The sequence below is a fragment of the Fringilla coelebs genome (genome assembly GCF_963513975.1).
Source record: "Fringilla coelebs genome assembly, chromosome: 7".
NCBI classification, from domain to species: domain Eukaryota; kingdom Metazoa; phylum Chordata; class Aves; order Passeriformes; family Fringillidae; genus Fringilla; species Fringilla coelebs.
Genome location: NC_140035.1, coordinates 1,852,075 through 1,871,115, shown reverse-complemented (window position 1 = coordinate 1,871,115; position 19,041 = coordinate 1,852,075). Strand labels below are relative to the sequence as shown.

General features: G+C 45.6%; 1 protein-coding gene across 1 annotated transcript in view; it reads left to right on the top strand.

Moving 5' to 3' along the window:
* Positions 1-2,268: 2,268 nt before the first annotated feature.
* LYPD6 (LY6/PLAUR domain containing 6) overlaps positions 2,269-19,041 on the top strand; it is a 32,951-nt gene continuing 16,178 nt past the window's right edge. The window contains exon 1 of the mRNA XM_084208925.1: positions 2,269-2,491. The gene's annotated coding sequence lies outside the window, so the exon portion shown is untranslated. The remainder of the gene's footprint in view (positions 2,492-19,041) is intronic.

Here is a 19,041-nt window from a genome sequence, read left to right as displayed (position 1 = left end):
GGGTGCAATGGGATGGGCTTTAGGGTCCCTTCCAACCCAATCCAGTCTGGATTCTGGAATTCTTGGCCCAAGCAATGCCCTGTCTCTGGGGCTGCTGTTCCTTCTTTCCCACAGGGAATTCCCAGCTCCTGCCCTCTCCATCCCAGTGCCTGCTCAGCACTGGCCTCCACACCCAGCCCTGACTCAGTGCTGACACCCAGATCTGGTTTTTAAATCTCCTGCCCGAGCAGTTCCTGCTGCAGAACCGCCCCAGCCCTGCTCCTGCAGCAGGGCAAGGACAGGGATCCTTCCCTGCCTTCACAGAGATTTGTTCCTTACTCCCCTAAAGGTTTTCCCAAAATTTTCATTTATTGCCTGTTCTTCTAAGCCTCATTCCAGTAAATTTTTTCCATCCTCCAGCCTCTATCTGAATTTTGGGACACAGTGGTGTGAGGAGGTCTGTCCTTGACCCTGACTCAGTGTTCAATTCCACAGCAATTTTCATGCAAAAGCCTAAGGAATTTTAAAAATTAATACTTATGGTCTAGCAACCCTGAGAGGAAAACATGGGCATCTCCAAGATGCTGTGTAGGTAAATAATAAGTGATTCGTTCATTAATTTTATGATTAATTAGGTGATTAATGTGTTTAATTAAGTGAATAATTGTGATTAATTAATTAATTTTCCGGCTCACAGGTTTGAGTCAGACTTTGCAGCTTTTTCAGGGAGTGATCAATCTTCATGTCAACAGAGCAAATTTTAGGAAAAGGTTTTTCCTCCAGAGGGTTGTGGGGCACCGGAGCTGCTCCCCAGGGAATGGGCAAAGCCCCAAAGCTGCCAGAGCTCCAGGAGTGTTTGGGCAACTCTCTCAGGAGGGGTTTTTGGGGTATCCTGTGCGGGGTTGGACTGGATGATCCTCGTGGATCCCTTCCAGCTCAGGGTATTTTGGGGTTCTGTGATGGTAAATGAAATGACGCAGAGGAGAGAACGCGTGGCAGCGCTCGCACCCAGAGGTCAGGACGGTCCCAGACCTGTCTGAGGGAGGCTCCATTTTGGAGATGCTCTCCCCAGGAACACTGGAAGAGGAAGCAGGAGCAGCAGGGAGCAGGAAAGACCGGTGGTGCCCCCTGATTTGTGTGCTGGGAGCGAGGATGGCAGTGGGAGAGAGGAGCTGCAGCTTCTCCCAAGGGCATTCCTGCCTTCCCGAGCAGCTCTCAGCCGGCAGCCAGGGCTGATTTCATAGTAATGCTTTTTTTATGAATCGGTGCTCAGGCTGTTTTGAATGCTTTCTGGTTTGAATACTTTCTGGTTTGAATACTTGGTGTTTTGAATACTTTCTGCATGACTAATTGATGTCCCGAAATGAATTAAGTTGAGCTGTTAGACCTCACCCTGTGTGTGCAAACTGCCCTTCTTCGACGTTTTTATCTCGGAATTCTCAGGGAGGGGGCATCGCCTGTTATCTAAAAGCCACTTAGCCGAGCTGAGATGTGATGTCACGGTCTGGAAATACGTGGGGGTTTTCGAGCTCAGCCTGCCGGGACACAGACGTGACTTCGCTGCGATAAACCTCATTACCGTCCTTAAAACCTGCGAGCAGCAGAGATAACGAGCGGCGCTGGGAGCTGGCACCAGATGAATCCCCGCGGGCTGGCGGCCGCGCTTCGGCTCGGGGGAAGCTCTGGGGAGCGCTGAGCCGGGCTCAGCCGCCGATTCAGCCCAAGGGAGACGGTCCTGGCTGGAGCAGAGAGCCGGAGCTCCCCGTCACCCTCGGCAACAGCCCCGCGGAACCGGGGAAAAACGGGGATAAGGCGATCCCACAGGCTGGAATGTTTGCGCTTCACTCTGGGATGGTGCTCGCTCCTGGCTCGCAGGATTCCGCTCCTTCCCGGCTGCTAACTCCCTGTGCTTTGGAACTCATCCTCTGCTGTCCATAGATTTTTTTTCTTCCCTCCTGGAACAAAGCCGGGCAGGATAACCCGCTGATTGTTTGATCTGTCCACACCAGCCCGGAATAAAATCTCGTTTTTAATGAAGCGCCAAGGAAAGCCGGAGCTCAGCACAATTCCCTGCCCGCCGGAGATCCTAATCTCGCCTTGCCAGCAGAGCGGAGCGGGCACTGCCGCTCCATGAGCCGGCCCCGGCAGGGAGGCGAGCCCAGCCTGCTCCCGCATCCCTGGATCCAGCACTCCCGGATCCCGCATCCCTGGATCCCGCACTCCCGGCTCCCGCACTCCCGGCTCCCGCACTCCCGGCTCCAGCATCCCTGGATCCAGCATTCCCGGATCCCGTATTCCCTGCTCCAGCATCCCTGGATCCCGCACTCTCGGATCCCGCACTCCCGGATCCCTCACTCTCGGATCCCGCACTCTCGGATCCCGCACTCTCGGATCCCGCACTCCCGGCTCCCGCACTCCCGGATCCCGCACTCCCGGCTCCCGGGCTGCCCCGGCCGCCGAGGGAGCGATGGAAAATCCCTGAGCCAGCGCCTGGAAAATCCGTGCGGCAAAGGTGCGTCCCTGTCTCTCGTTTAACCTCCCAAACCCCCTTTTCCTACCCCTTTCCCCTATTCTTTTCTCTCTTGTTTTTCCTATTGTTATCTCCATTGTTACAGAGGAAAAAGTGATTTATTTATTTTTTTTAGTCGGGAAGTCACTCGGGTTGACACGTGCTTAGCAAAAACAGAGCCGTGCCTGTGTGGGGTTCAAGGAAAAATGTCCATTTTGCCTTCGCTCGGCCCTGGCTCGGCGATTCCGGCCGGATCCGGGGACCCCTCGCTCCCCTCCGGGAGCAGAACCGGCTCCCCGCGGGACGAACCCCGGGATGAGCCCCGGGGGAGCCGGAGGGGTTTTCCAGGAGCCGCCCGTGTTTGGAACCCGCCCTTCCCTTCCAAGCACCCCCTTGTCCCCCCGAATTCCCGTTTTTTGGGGTGCCAGCCGCAGGAGGGGTTCTCGGGTGTTCCTGGCTCCCGGGAGGTGACGGAGGCGCTCCCGGGCTGGTCCTGCCCCGCTCCCCAGCGGGGCTCTGGGGTTTGGCAGGAGGCTGCCAGCGCGGTTATCCTTATTGTTAATTTATTTTTGTTTTCTGAGAGCCTCTTTATGGAAATGGGGCTCTTCACAAGTTGTTTTCCGAATGAAAGCAATTCTATTTGTTGGGAGTAAAAGAGAGTCACGGTGCTGCTGCTGCTGCTGCTAAAGAGCTTCCTGGTCTTCTTCCCTGTTAATTAAAAATGCTGCTCTCGAAAAAAATCTGGAATATTTTGGGTTGGAAGGGATCTTAAAGCTCATCCCATTCCAATCCCTGCCGTGGGCAGGGACACCTTCTACTGGCTGCTCCAAGCCCCACCCAGCCTAGCTTTGGGTTAAATTAAATTAAAAATTACATTAATTTCATAGATAAATAGTTGTGTTTCCAGTTGTAGCCAGTGTATGTGCTTTTTCCGGTTTCAGTGGAGGGAATATTACCAATTTCTCAATAATTATTACATTTTATTCCTAAGCATCACTCGCCAATACAATGAGCTGGATAATTCTTTTTTATATCCACATGATTTCTCCTGTATTTTGGGAATTTTTACTTGGCAATGGACAAGAGCAGGTATGAAAACCTGCCCAAATTGTGGGAGTCCCTGCAGGAATATCCATCATTTTGGTTGATTTTTCCAGTGCCAGGAGCCCAGGCTGTGGTTCATTTTTTAAAATCACTTCAAGGTTCATTTTCAGGCCACACCAGCTGCTGGGCTGATGGATTGGGAACTTCTAGCAGGCAGAACTGGCACAATAAGTGCATTTTCTATATTTTCTATATAAAAAATAATTATTCTGTTGCTTCAGAGAGCTTGTTGTGTAGGAATTGGTGTAAACCACAGAGATCCCAGTGGGAAGTGGGTGGAAATCCCCGCTGGGACTATTAGCACACCTTCAGAACAACCTGTGCTGGATTTTTCCCTGCTTTTATCGCAGTGGAAAAGCTGTTTTGCAGCGAGATGGGAGGACCTGGCTGGCTCAGAGCTGGCGCTGGTGGTGTCAGGAGGTCAGGCTGGCTCCAGCCTCGCAGGATCCCGCGGATCGCAGAGCCCTGCGTTATTTTCCTGCTGTGGAAACTCAGTGGTGCCCTTCCCTCTGCAACCAGTGCAGGAAGCAGCACAGGGAAATACAAATTCTGATATTTTTGCCTGGTTGTGGTCAGTGCTGAGCTTGCAGGGTCCAGCTCTGAGAGGGACCAGGGGTGGGGATGAGGTTTCTCCACCAGATCCGTGTTGTCTGGGCGGCGGAACGAGCTGAAAGCAAATCCTGGGTGAGACAAACGATCCCAAAATGATTTAGCTCATTAGGGCTGCTGGGATAAAATGATTCCCACCATCCACTCGTTAGTTATGTGAACACCAAGGACAGGGTTTAACCAAGCTTGCCCTCGGGTCTAACCCCGCTGCCTCCCTACAGCCCCGGGAGGTGCCAGCAGGGAGGGAATCCAACCCTTCCCATTCCCACTGGATAATTTTTTAGGCCAGTGCTGACATAAAAACATCTGAAAAGTCCTCCTGGCCGCGTTACAGTGGGAGGTTTGTTCCCTGTGAACCTAAAGCTTGATTTATGCGTCAGCGATCCGCCGCTTCCATTATTTGGCGCTCGCGTGTCTGATCTCCGGGCTGATTTCCTGCCACTCTCTGGTGTAAAAGTGAAGGATAGGTTACAACAGAGCTTGGAAACGGAATAAATTATTTTGCTTTCAGCTCTGCTCATCCACAGGGCTGGGGTTTTCCAATGGGAGCCCAAGGTGCGTCCCATGACTTGTCGATCACTCCAATTTCTCACGGCCCGGATGAGTGAAGGGGTTCAAGGAGCGCTAAAAATAAACTCTGGCCGTCCCTCACGATGGTTTTTAGGACCTGAGGGCAGGAAGTTCTGCCCCCCCTCCTTTTCCTGCCCCATTTTGCTCCTCGTGTCTGTCAGATTGATGTGATGGAACGGGCAGAGCGAGTCCTTGGGGTCAAGCGGTCCAAGGGCCGAGCTTGGCCGTGGAGGGCTCTGGGGAGAGCTGGAAGCATCTGCAGGAGCTGCTGATGGTCTGGCTCCAGAAAACTCACTCAGGGAGACCTATTTAGTGGAAATGAGCTCATTTAGCTCGAAAACAAACTGTTATTTCAGCCCTGGGGCGGGGCCTGGGTGAAAGGTGCCGTGTCTGCCTTGCTGATTGGGATCTGCCTCTGGAAAGAGATCCTGGCTGGCTGGGAACACTGAAAGCAGGTGGCAAGGTAGGATTTCTGGTGGCTCTTTGCCACTCTGGAGCGATTTTTACCTCAGACAATCCCTCCTTGTGGTGTAATGGGAGAGCTAGAGCAAAAGCACAAATAAACCCCATGATTATACCACCACTTTTTAAAAACTATTTTGAATTCCATGATTTTTTTTTTTTTTGGTAGTTTGAACGACAAGACCTGCTGGAAATCCATCTTTTTCCCTACAAAGTGAACAATCCCTCATTTTTTTTTTCCTGTGCTAGACCCATTTTGCCCCTGGTGAGTTTTCTGTGTGGTGTGACCTACTCAGAGAGGAGCAGAGCCCTTATCCCTCCGTGGCCATATGTTCCCAGAAATAATCATCATTTCCCACCAGGGCTGCTATTTGGGCTCTTCCCTGTCCACTTTGTTGTCCCTGGTTGAGTTTTTATAAATCTGCTGTGGAAATTTTATGGGCTCCAGAGGAGAAATGTGTGTCTGGAGGCAGGACTCCTTCCCCACCAACAATAAAGTATTGTTAACCCCATAAAAATCTATTTTGGACATCTGTACACCACGGTTTATCCCTTGGCACGTGTTAAAACGGGGAAAAATCCGGCATCAATGACCATTTGTTCATTGCCCAGTTGTGCCTACGTGATCCCAGCTCAGCCCCAGCTCCAGAGATTCCCTGTGAATCCACAATATTCCCATTTATGGGGCTGCCAGCAGTGCCAGGGCAGGCAGTTAAGAGAGGGGCTCTCTCCCAGGGGATGCTGCAGATGCTCCCAGCAGGAGCTGTCCCTCCTCCCAGGGCTTGGCCTCGCTGGAAAACTCAGGAAACCCTCAAAGCTGGGATGGATTTGGGATGATGGCATAAAATATCCCTCCTGCTGCTCCATCGGTGTGTATTCCTGAGCAGGCTCTTCCAGGGGCTTCCTAATTTTATATAAATTGTTGAATATTCTATATAATCTGCTAAATGTGCTATAGAAATAGCTAAATAGTCTATATCAATTGCTAAATATTCTATATAAATTGCTAAATATTCTATATAAATTGCTAAATATTCTATCTAGTCTGCTAAATATGCTATAGAAATAGCTAAATAGTCTATATAAATTGCTAAATATTCTATGTAAATTGCTAAATATTCTATATAATCTCCTGAATGTGCTATAGAAATAGCAAAATATTCTATATAAGTTGCAAAATATTCTATATAAATTGCTACCTATTCTATGTAAATTGCTAATTATTCTACATAATCTGCTAAATATGCTATAGAAATAGCTAAATATTCTATATAAAATGCTAAATACTCTATATCAGTTGCTAAATAATCTATATAATCTGCTAAATATGCTATAGAAATAGCTAAATAATCTATATAATTTGCTAAATAGTCTATATAAGTTGCTAAATATTCTATATAATCTGCTAAATATGCTATAGAAATAGCTAAATATTCTATACAAATTGCTACATATTCTATGTAAATTGCTAATTATTCTATATAGTCTGCTAAATATGCCATATAAATAGCTAAATACTCCATATGAACTGCTAAGTATTCTATTTAAACTGCTAAATATTTACATTAACTGCTAAATATGATAAGAAAAGATGAGAGGAATTACCTCAATTATAATTAAAATTTTATCGTGTTTTCCTTTTATGGCTTTTATTTGTTTCATGCCAATTATTCCTGCGTTTTCTCAAATTCTGGGTGGTGTTTTTTTTTTTTTTTTTGCATTCTCTTCCTCTACAAATTGAATGGAATAACATAAATTCCTCTCATGGAATTCTGCCTGCAATTATTTCCTATCAGTCAGCCCTGAGCTTTTGTGTGGCTCTGCTTTCATCTCCTGAGCTGCTGTGCAGACAAATTACTGCTCTCAGGCAGGTGCCTGACTCGTGTGGGATGATCCCTGTGGATACTGCAGGGATCTGGCTGGAAAAATGGAAATATTTCAGCATCAGGCAGGTGACAGAATTCCTGGTGTTTGTCCTGAGGAGGGAGTTAAGAGCTAAAAGAGAGAAAAAAAATAAAGTGTAACACCAGATTAGCAGAGGAAATTATTGGGATTCAGGACTGGTTTGCAGTGCAGGGAATAAAAGGACTCTGGGAAAGGGGAAGTCGTGGAAGGAGAGCGTTTTCCTGCTGGTTTATATCCAGAAATGCTGAAGGCTGCACACTCTTAATCTTGCCTAATTTTGAGCTTATTAAATCTGGGGTTTAAGTACCCTGGGGCAATTTTTAAAAAGTCCTCAAAAGTTTATTTTCTCAGGAAATTTTGTGAACTGCTGCTGTTAGTCCTTATGAATTAATTAATTTATTTATTTACTTACTGATTGCGTTCTCCTCCGAAATAGTTGGAAATTTTTGACTCAGCCCCCGTTGCCTTTCACTGTGACCATTCCTTGATCCAGGCAGAGATTCCTGGCTGGAATCACCTCGCAGGCTGAGTCCAGGGTTTGCCAGCTCTGCTCCCGGAGCACAGCCAGGGGGATTTCAGCTCACTGTCCTTCTGTGCCACAAAATTCACACTCCTGCTATGGAAATCAGAAAATTTTTGGGTCTGGCTGGTGGAGGGAAGGACTTGACAAGCTCGTTTTTGGAGATTAATCAGCTGTTGGATGGATTTTTAATGTAAATATTCTGTGTCTGGAGGAGAAGGTGGAGTAACGCCATAAATACATGCCACAAAGTCACCTGAAAATGAGGTTGGTAGGAAGGAGAGGGACAAACAAACCAAAATATTTTCCATTACAACCCAAAATATTCTCCATTAAACCCCTGTATTTCTCTTTGCCAGCTCCTGCAGATCTTAATTTATTTGTTGTTTCAAACACAATTTTTGAAGAAACGAAGCAAATTCCATCAGTTTGCCCTTCAGAAGGTATTTTTGAGGAATTGAATGAAACGCTAAAAAAAAAAAAAACTTGAAAAAACACTGATTAAAATTTATTAATAAAATAGATTTGGGCAGATGTGCTTCAGCAGTGTTCCCAAAGAGCCCTGGTGGGACAGGGAACAATGGCTCTTGTCCCCAGAAGAATGGGAGCCCTTGATGGAATGTCAGCCTCTCCAGACCTCGCTCTGCGCATCTGCTGCTCAAGTCATGGGGTCTCGTGGGCTTTCCTGGCCAGAATCCCAAACGGCAGCACTTGAATTCCACAGCCCAAATATTGATTTAATGGGGGCTCTGCACGTGCAGCTTATTTAGAGTTGACTTGTGTGTTTGCAGAAATGATATTTGTTTGAGTGTCTCCACATAAGGCTCGTGGTAAATCTAAATATATGAAATAAAATAGGCCACTTTAACTTTTAGATTTTTAATATTTTTTTAATGTATTACTCTGTTTTTTATACAAATTTGGCCTATTTTGTTGTGTTATTATGTATATTTAAATATTTAATGGGGTCAAATTTATTTTTGCACGTTATATTTTTGCTGCACCTACCAAGCTCTTTGTTTTGGTGCCTTTCCCAGCCTTTCCCAACCTTCAGGGAGTTTCTTTTCCTGGGATTCTTGTGCCCATATAACAAGATTCTAAAGGCAAACCAGTGCAGGGCTGGATTTCATAGAAATCCCGCCTGCTTTTAGGGCTCTCCTTCTTCCCAGACGTACATTTGGGGCTAAACTGCCGGGGAAGCAGATGCCAGTCTGCAGATATTAAGAGTTAAAATCTCTTGAGATGTCTTCATGCTCTTAAGGAGCTTCCAGCTCTGTCCAGGAAGATCCAAGGGGCCGGCGAGGGCGGCGCCGGCGCTGGGGGAGAGGGTGAGCGCGGGGTTGGGACCCAGCGTTGGGAGCCATCCATAAACACCAAATCTGCACCCTTGGGATGTTTTCCAAGGAGGTTATTTGAGGGTTTTGGGGTATCCATGGAGGCAGGGATGAGGAGAGGTTTGTGGGGAGTGGAAATGTTGTGGGTTCCTCACGTCCCAAAGGAAGGTGAAGTGGCCTTGTTGTCCTCATTTTACCTCCTGTCCCTGCTGGGTGATGGATGTCTGTCCATCCATAGATAAATAAACAAAAAATGCATCTGAAATATCAGCTCTATCCACCTAAAATATCTATTTCATCCACCTGAAATATCTGTTTTCTATAACTCTATAAAACCTGTACATAAAAACAGACATTTCTATATTGATCAGTTGGCCTTCAAGGATGGAGAAGGTTTTAAAGTTGTTTTTCCAGCTGCATTTTAAGGATGGAAGTTTCACTGCTGTTAAGTTGTTTTCAGCTTGCATCTACCAAGCCATGCTCTGCTAAAACATTTAACAGGGTACAAAGCATCTTCAGGGCATTTTACAATGTTTTAAATATTAATATCACCATCTTCTTATTTTTTCCAGATAACAGAGATTTTAAACAGCTTTTACCTTGGGTTTAGATCTAATATTCAAGTGGGAAAAGGGAAAGAGGTGGTTTTTCAGTGGTTTTGGTCTTTGGGAGTGTTTTCTTGTGGAATTGCTTTATGGAGCAAGTTTTAATTGAGGCAACCAAGAGTGTTGTTAAATGAATGAATATTTACCTGCTTTGAGTTTTATATCCTCTAAAATATTTTATCTTGTTGTGGTTGGGTTTGGTGTTCAGGCAACAAGGCCTTGGCTTTTTTGGAACTGGCAAAATGAAAATCTTGAGCATGACCCAATTTAACAGCAAATTCCCAGCAACATTCCTGGCTCCAAGTACACCACGAGTCCCATGTCTGAGGGAGTTGATTTTTATAACTTTGGGTCTTATCCTGGTTTGTAATTCCATTTTTTCCACGGTTGGGACACTTAAAAGTTTCCTCTCTTTCTTTCTGTGTTGGATTTTGGGTGTTTTTGGTGTCTAGTGAGGTACTGATGGGAGTGCAGGGTTTCCTTGGCTGAGGTAGCTGGAGGACATTCCCATCATGGAACGTTCATTGACTTCCCAACCTTCCCTTCCATTCCAGCCTGGCCAAATGCCCTGGTGGATCCAAGTGAGAAGTTGTGTAACTTGACAAAAATCCTCTTTTTCCTTGGAAACCATCCTGAAAATGGGATCTGAAGGATGAAAAAGGGGAAAATAAGCAACAGCACAGGCTGGATCCAGCTGCTTTTTCCCATGTCTGCAGTGAAAGGGGACAGGGGGAGCCATGGGGTGGGGTTTGGTGCTGGGATTTGAGGTGGGGAACCCCCATGGATGGAGCTGGGCCTCATTTCTCCCCTCACCTTGAAAGTCTGCTGGCAGTAAAACTTTTTAGCACTTCTAATAATTGAAAAGTCCTGATTTCCTCGCTGGAATTAAATGCCTTTTAGTGGATTAGTTTGAATCACATCCACTAAGAGCTTGGTCATCTGCCAGCCCCGAGAGTTGGGCCAAAGCTTTGTAAATTAATGAGCTCAAGGTGATTAGGACAGGTTGGGTGCTTTGGACCCAGCACCAAATTGTCCCCGTGCAAGGTGTGGAGCTCTGGGCGTCTGTCACTTCTTTGTCCCGTTTTCATTTGGATTCCTGGGCTGGGAGGGGGCTTTGGGAAGGGATTTTCCTGGCTTGGCTGCCAAAACCATGAAGGGAACCCTGTGATGCCACATGAAAATTATGCTGAGGTCCCTAAAATAGAAGCAACATCATAACCACACTTGTTGCTGGGATAATTCCTATTCCAGTCTCAATCCAAGGTTATTTATCCTTTTATCAATCCACAGAATGTTTTATGGGAACATGAAACACCTGAAACCTCTGTGGGAAGGGGATTTTAAGTCTCACAGCCACATTTTTGTGTGAATGGAAAAATGTCTTGGGACAAAAATATGTTGCTACATCTTTATTTAAAGTGTGGGATTTTCACAGAGTTTTGTGGACAGTGGAGCATCTTCCCCATGGACTCTTGGAGAGGAACTGAGGGGCAAGTTGTGGGGATGGCTTTGGTACACACTTTATCTGTAATTCCTTTCTAAAAATGTGGTAACTTGCAGTAAAACGTGGCTTTCCTTGGAGGCAGGGAAGACTCTGGTGTTTCCTAAACTCTCAGGTGATGGAAAAATGGAAAGTTCACACTGGTGTTTGTGGTCCTGAGGATGGTTTGATGGATTTGAGGGTGAAGGCCTCATTCCCAAGGCTGATCCCACACCTGCCTGCTGCTTTGCATCCTGAATCTGCAAGAAATGAGAGCGATTCCAAACCACTGAGTTTGGTTTTGTCCTGTTTGAAATTCCTGGTAATTGTGTTCATTGACGCCAGTGTTTATCTTCAGTTTTTCTTTCTGATCAACATCCACGGAGGAGGGCTGGAATTAGAGAATTCTCTCCAATCCAAACCATCTCATAATTCATATTATCACTGCTTTGCCAAAGAAATTTTTCCTCACAGACCTTCCTGTGTTTCTCTGAGCATGGTTTGTGCTGTTGGGTATCAGAAGCTTTCCTGGAGGGAGGATTATTTTCAAGGTGATCTGTCCTGAAAAGATTCCATGTGCTTCCAGCAGCTGTCAGCAGGATCTGGGAGGGCTGGCCCTTGGCTCTGTCTGAGCTCTGTTTGCTGGATTTTTCATGTTATTTTGAAGTGTTTTGGGTAAGAATTTAATATCTGCTTGTTCTTTTCAAATCCAAAATTCCTGCAGCTCACCCAAGTGGATAATGCAGCACTTCTTGAGCTGGTTTTGGGTTTCTGAGGTATAAAACTGAGCACTGAGGTTGCTTAAAGAAAACATCACCATCACCAGGTCTTGGCTGCTGGTGATGAGAGAGAAATCTCCTGAGCCCAGCCCTTCATGGGTGGAACCTTCTGTGGCAAATCCTGGGGGGAGAATTTGGATTATCCCTCTGCAGGTCAGACCCCACCTGCACAGCTGCCTCCAGCTCTGGGTCCAACATCAGAAGGGGCTGGAGCAGGTCTGGAGGAGGCTCTGGAGCTGCTGCAGGGCTGGAGCCCCTCTGGAGCCAGGCTGGGAGAGCTGGGAATGTTCTCCTGGAGAAGGGAAGGCTCCAGGCAGAGCTCAGAGCCCCTGGCAGGGCCTGGAGGGGCTCCAGGAGAGCTGCAGAGGGACTGGGGACAAGGGACAGAGGGACAGGAGCCAGGGAATGGCTCCCAGTGCCAGAGGGCAGGGATGGGTGGGAGATTGGGAACTGGGAATTCCTGGCTGGGCTGGGATTGCCAGAGCAGCTGTGGCTGCCCCTGGATCCCTGGCAGTGCCCAAGGCCAGGCTGGAGCAGCCTGGGATGGTGGGAGATGTCAAGGTTGGAACTGGATGATCCCCAGGTCCCTCCCCACCCAAACCACCCCACTGTGTCTCCAGCTGTGGCTGGAGGCTGCATCTCCCAGCCCATTCCATGGGCTCCAGGTGTGGGAAATGAGCCGCTCGTTGGGAATGGCTGGGCTGGGAGAGAACCCCTCTGTGTCCCTGACCTGATTTAAACATCCCAAAAGAGAAACCCACACTGGGTTTGTGCTCTGGAACTGATGGGATGATAAGATGGGAGCTGTGCCTGGAGCTGGACATCGAGGTTCCTATGAACCCTCAGGGTAGCACTGGAAAAATGCTCTTTTGTTCCCAGTTTTGCACAGGAAGCTCATTTTGGCTTCTTTTAATATCTCACAGCTCGATCTGGCAGGGAGTCAGAACTTCAGCTCCATGACCTCATATCTCTGGCACAGAGCGTGGCTTGGAGCTCCACAAAGCAGCCCCTGATAATAAATGAAAAATGTGGAGTATCTGCAAGTCTGTCATAACAGGAGAAGGTTGTACAGCACATTTTTTATTTCTTCTCTTCCGCTTCAAGGTGAAAAATGAATTTTTCTGAGCTGTGATCAGGATTCCAGAGGATGAGCAAGACCAGGGGGGCAAGTTCTGGGTTTTGCTCTGGTGCCTCCACCTCCACGTTTATCAGGGAATTGGGGCCATGAGGGCTGAAGGAATGGATATTTTCATATTTATGGCTGCCTTCCATAAATTTAGGAAGGGACCTTAAAGCTTATCCCATTCCAGCCCCTGCCACAGGCACCTTCCACTGTCCCAGGTTGCTCCAAGCCCCGTCCAACCTGGCCTTGGAATTTTACTTTATTTTTATTATTTTCCTTTTGGTATTTTAAAAATATTATTTACTGAAAAACTCTAAAGCAAAGACTTAAAACATTGATTATTTCCTCTTCTGAGGCAAACAATTTTCATGGCCAGGCTGGGTGAAATTTTAGGATTTAAAGTGTGGAAGAAACAAATTCCCTGTGAAGGGATGAAACTTTTCCTGCTTATCTGTTAATTCTATTGCATAGAGGGGAAGGCCTGGATTATAAACACAAAACCAAATTGTTCAAACTTCTCTTTGTTATTTTTATTTTTTAAAATTTATTTCTCTGACATTTTGACCTGGAGCCATGCTTTTGTTCAGGTGGTTCTGGTAAACAAAGAGACACACCTGAGCAGAGGTGGGAAACTGTTCCCTAATTAATTCCTGGTGCTCCTCCCACGGCTGGGTGACTTTAAAGGATCTCAAGGAGCTCCTGTCCCTGGTTTGGTCCTGCTGATCTTCTCCTGCTGCTCTGGAGCCCTTTGGTGTCCTGTCTCTACAGAAAGGTAGATTTTTAGATCATTTTTTAATCTGTGAAGGGTTTTTATGGAGAAGATGAGGGAGCTGGATGACAAAGGAGGTGTTGTGACTGTTCTGGTTGGACTCCAGTGCTTTGGAGCCCAATTATTCAATTTAAGAGTTGTGGTGCTCAGAGCTGTGGGCTCAGCTGTGAGTTTATCTGTAGAGCTGCGCTGGGGCTAGGAGGGGCCAGGTTTTGGGGTGGATTCCAAGATTTCTGCAGGGTCTGGGTCCTGCTCCCACTCAGGCTTTGCAGGAGGATGCTCCTCTCCCTGATGCCCCAGGTTTTGGCTTTTATTTAATTTTTTAGGCTCTGTGCTGCTTTAGTGTGTAAGTCTAAGTTTCATATCAGGGGATGCTGAGCTCTGCAGTTTTCACCGGGTTTTGGAGTCATTTATTTTGAAATATATTAGTAAATCTTCCTGACTTCCACCAGGCAGCCTGGGCCAGGGCCTCACCACGCTCACAGGGGAGGTTTTCTCCCAAAATCCCATCTAATCCTCCTCTCCCTCAGTTTAAAGCCAAAAGTTGGGGCTGCCCCTGGATCCCTGGCAGTGTCCCAGGCCAGGTTGGACACTGGGGCTGGGAGCACCTGGGACAGTGGAGGGTGTCCCTGCCATGGCAGGGGGGGGATTGGGATCAATTTTAACTCCCTTCCAACCCAAACATTCCATGATTCCTTGATTTTATAATGTAATATGAACCATGATATTAAAATAGCCGATAATTATAATAATATGCAGTTAGATATAACAATAAATTATAATATTTTCATATATAATTATTGCAAGCAGCTCCGACACACTGGCACTGCCAACTGCAGGCCTTCATTTCCAACTGTGACCAGAGCCGACCTCACTTCTGAGTTGGCTGGAAGTGCTCAATGCTCACAGAAAGAAGAAATTTTTATTTTTCTAAGTATTTTTCTTCTCGTATTAGTTTGAGATATTCACATAATTAAACATCATGGAAATTAAATTAGTGTTTCAGTGCTAAAAACTCTGTCTGCTGGTGAGCCTGGTCATTGTATGAGCAAGTAATCTCCATTTTTATCTCTAATACCCTTGGAAAGGCCATAATTCCCTAAAGGAATCCTGACCTGATTGATTTCTCCCATGAGGCCTCAGTAACATATTAAAAAAAAAAAAAACAATTAAAATAGTGGCACAAAAAAAAAATTTGGAATTCCTTTTATCACACCTGTTTCTATGTATCCTCTGGACCAGTGGGATTTTTGAATTTCCAGCCCATTTTCTAGTTAGTATGTTGGCTTTAGGGAGCAGATTTTTATCATGCTTTAATGTAGGCTATTTTAATTTAAGTTTTTTTTTTCTTTTCTGTAATTTTTTTTTCTTTTAATGTTTTTTTTTTCTTCTTCTGTAATGGACTGGCCAGGTTGTGCTCTCTGCTCTGTCTTACATAATCTGTGCTGATCCAGGGGCAATTCTTTGGTATTCCCAAGATTCCTACACCCTTCTGGAGGTGGTTTCTCAATGATTAGGGAGCTAAAAAATAAATACAGTAAAATATAATTATGTCAGCATATTGCATGAGTTGGGGAAAAAAAAGAAACTGTACAAAACTGTGGTTCAAATATTTTAAATTTAAATGGGTTTATTTTGTCTTAAATATTCCTTTATGTTTGTTGTGGTGAAACCTTGAAGTGTTGTGGAATGACTTTCTTGGAAGCCTCTTTTCTCTCAAGGAAAAGCAGGGAGAGGTGCCTTGGAGGGTCATTATTTGCAGTGGTATTTGTTATTGTCAGCATGGAAATAATTGGCAGAAAAGGTCAATTTGTGAGAAATCAGCAGCTGAAAAATCTGTGTGTTCTCAATGTCTCCCTGGTCAGACATGGATTCCTCCAGGAATTTGGGGCAGGATGAGAGCAGAGATCAGATCTGATGGAAACCAATAAATCCCAGGGAACACGTCAGCTGTGACACAGGGAAAGTTGTGGATCGTGGCCTGTGGAATTCCAGGTGATTCATGGGGGAAAATGAAGCCATGGTGAAATCAGGGGGGCACATTTTGGAAAGCTTTTGTGCTTTTAGCGTGTTCTGGAGGTGAGTGTTTGAGGCAGATGAGTTGGAGCACGATTTTGAGGGATTCTTCGTATAAGATAACATCTCTGAGCTGGCAGACTCCTGAATTCCTGGTGAAGTTCCAAAAAAACCTTGGGAAAGTGGACTTGGTCATGCCAAGGGGATGAGGCATTCAGATCTAGCATGGGGCAGGGCAGGTGGGGAGAGGTTTAAAGTTTAATTACCACCGAGGAGGGGTTTGGTTTTAATTGATGTGCCACAAAAATCTTCTGTTTTCCTCATTTGGTTATGGGGTGAGGTGGAAAGAGATGTGGTGGTTTAAAGGGGCTCCAGGAGAGCTGGAGGGGGAATTTGGACAAGGAATGGAGGGATGGGACACAGAGAATGGCTCCCAGTGCCAGAGGGCAGGGCTGGATGGGAGATTGGGAACTGGGAATTCCTGGCTGGGCTGGGATTGCCAGAGCAGCTGTGGCTGCCCCTGGATCCCTGGCAGTGCCCAAGGCCAGGCTGAATGGGGCTGGGAGCAGCCTGGGATAGGGGAAGGTGTCCCTGCCATGGCAGGGGTGGGATTGATGCCTTGTTCAGGCTGCCCAAGAACAGTCCCAGAATAAAGCAGGGATTTATCCAAAGGATCTCCTCCATGCACCCACCTGGGGCAGCACCAGAGCCCAGCCAGGGCTGCACCCAAGATGAACCAAAATGGCCCCAAAATGCCCGGCCGGGCACGGGGTCTCTCCCTGGGATCAGCTCTGCTCCATTTGCACCTTGCAGTTCATTGTCCCATCCCAGCTTCAGCCCCTGCAGTCCCACCCTGCTTGTTTTTCTCTCTCCAGCCCACGGGGTTTGTGCTCCTGGCCTGAGATTTGGCTCATTTGTCCTTGGTGCCCAGCTGGAGCAGGAATTGTTTTGTCTCCCTGCTCTGTGCAGAGCTCAGCAGCGCTGGATGTGAAGCTCAGAGCTGCACACTAAAGCAGCACAGAGCCTGAAACAGAGAAAAGCCAAACCTGAGGCATCAGGAAGGGATCCCCTTTAAGGTCCTTCCAACCCAAAGCAGTCTGGGATTCCATCCAAATTGTTCCAAGCACTTGGGTTTGTCTCCATCCTGGACATCCCATTCCCTCCCCAGCTCAGCTCCTGCTCCCTCTCCCTGCTGATCCCTGGCAGTGTCCAGCCCTTTGTCCTGGGTGTCTTTATTGTCCTTCACTCCCCTGATTTTTATGTTTATTTTCATTTTTTATTTTTATATTGCCTATCAGAATGAAAAACCCTGGTTTAGGTACCGGGTGTTAGCCCCATGACCCTCAGGATTTATCTCATGAGCATTCCAGGAAGATCCTCAATTGTTTTTTGGCCCCTTTTCATCTGAGCTCATTTTTAGGAAGCTGTGTTCATGCAAGCATGATTTCTGCCACAAAACAGAAATATTCTGCTTATTGTGAATAAAATGCTGTTATTTTGGAAAAGCTTCTGCTATCCAGGCACTGTAGTTTCGGGGAAATTCACTTTTTCTATCCCTGGGCACTGTTGTTATTTGCAGTTAACCCTGAATAAAAATAGCAAATAATCCATGAGCTCCAGGGAATTATTTGTGGTGGGTTGAAGCAACAATTGGATGAAAAAAATAAACAACCCCAAAACTGCCTAATAACCACCAAAATAACTGAGAAAACAACAACAAAATAATCCTTTTCTGACATTGCTTTAAAATTTTAAGGTTTTTTTGGGGGGGATATCCATGAGGATGAGACCCTGGTTCTCGGCTGGCAGAACTGTTGAGTAGCTTGGGTTTATTTTATTTATTAAATAAATGCTAAATTATCTATTTACTCTTACTAAAAATAAATTTGTGCCTCAGCTTTCTGACCTGCTGGCAGACAATTATGGATCACAGGGATATTTTCCTGTTTAGCTGTGGAACATAACAGGATTTTTTGTTATAATATTGTGATGTGCCCATACTTTTCATTATGTGATAAATACACATTAAAATTGATTGACAGTGTTTATCTACAAGGGAAATGCAGGGAGGGAAAGGAACTTGTGTAAAAATTGAATTAAAAATTAAATATACAAGGAAATGGGTGCAGGGGGAGTAAAACACCCCTGCTTTATTCCTGGAGTTTTCTGCAGTTAATGCACTTTTAAAATAGTTTCCTCCAAACTGAACTTGGAACAGCAAATTTATTCATTTTAGCATTAGAAAAATGAATTAAGATTAATTCAGTTATTCAGAGCATTTGTCCATCAGTAAATTGTAATGACATAAATGAAAAGGAGTGATTTTCTGCACAGAGGGTGAAGAATTTTCTGTGGGAAGGCACCAGGACTCAGCTTTCCAGGACATTTACGCGATAAAAACCAGGGGGAAATCCAAAATTTCCATCTCAGGAATATCCACTGAGACCCCTCATTGTGGTGTTGGAAGTTTGAAGCCATCCTGGGAGCAGTGGCTAAAATGGGGATGGAATTTTACAGCTTCCCATCGTGCTGGGGATGAGTTTTCCCTTAATAAGTGGTTTTTTCATCATCAAGTTGGAAAAATAAAGGAATTAACTGGCTTTTTCTGGAAGGAAAAGTGGCAATTAATTGGCCTTGGAATTCAAATAACACTGGAAATTCTTATGGAGCAGAGGTTTTTTTTTGGGTTCTGCTGGGTTTTGTTTTTCTGGAAAAACTAATGAAAATCGTCACGAATTAAGGATTTGTTTACTCCGTGGATTAACCAGACAGCTGAAAGTACATTAATTAGTCAGTTCTCATTTGGGTTTATTGCATCATTTTTAATGATATATAGATTTTCTAATTTTTACCAAAATAAAGCATACATTAAAACTGGAGTAGGATAACTTTGAGTAAAGCTTTTGGAGGAAAATACCTGAAATTTGGTGTCACAGGATAGAAAATACAAAATCAGATGAAGTTTGCTCTTTAAATATTACTAATCATGGCAATTTCTGCAAAGAGATTTATGGCAAAATCTGTTACAGTCCTTAGGGAAAAAAGGGTGGCAGCAGAAATGATAAAATAGAACAAGAAACTCTTATTTATTTGGATTCACACAAACATGAGCTACTTTATCAAGATAAAAATGAGAGCGAGGTACTTATCTAAAGGCTCCTTGTACGAGGCTCGGGTCCTTGGTCATTAGATTTTATGGAGCTGTTGGAATTGTACAGCTGGGAATGGCCAAGCCATTCCCAATTCCCAGTTATTTCACTGTGGCATCTTCTCCAGC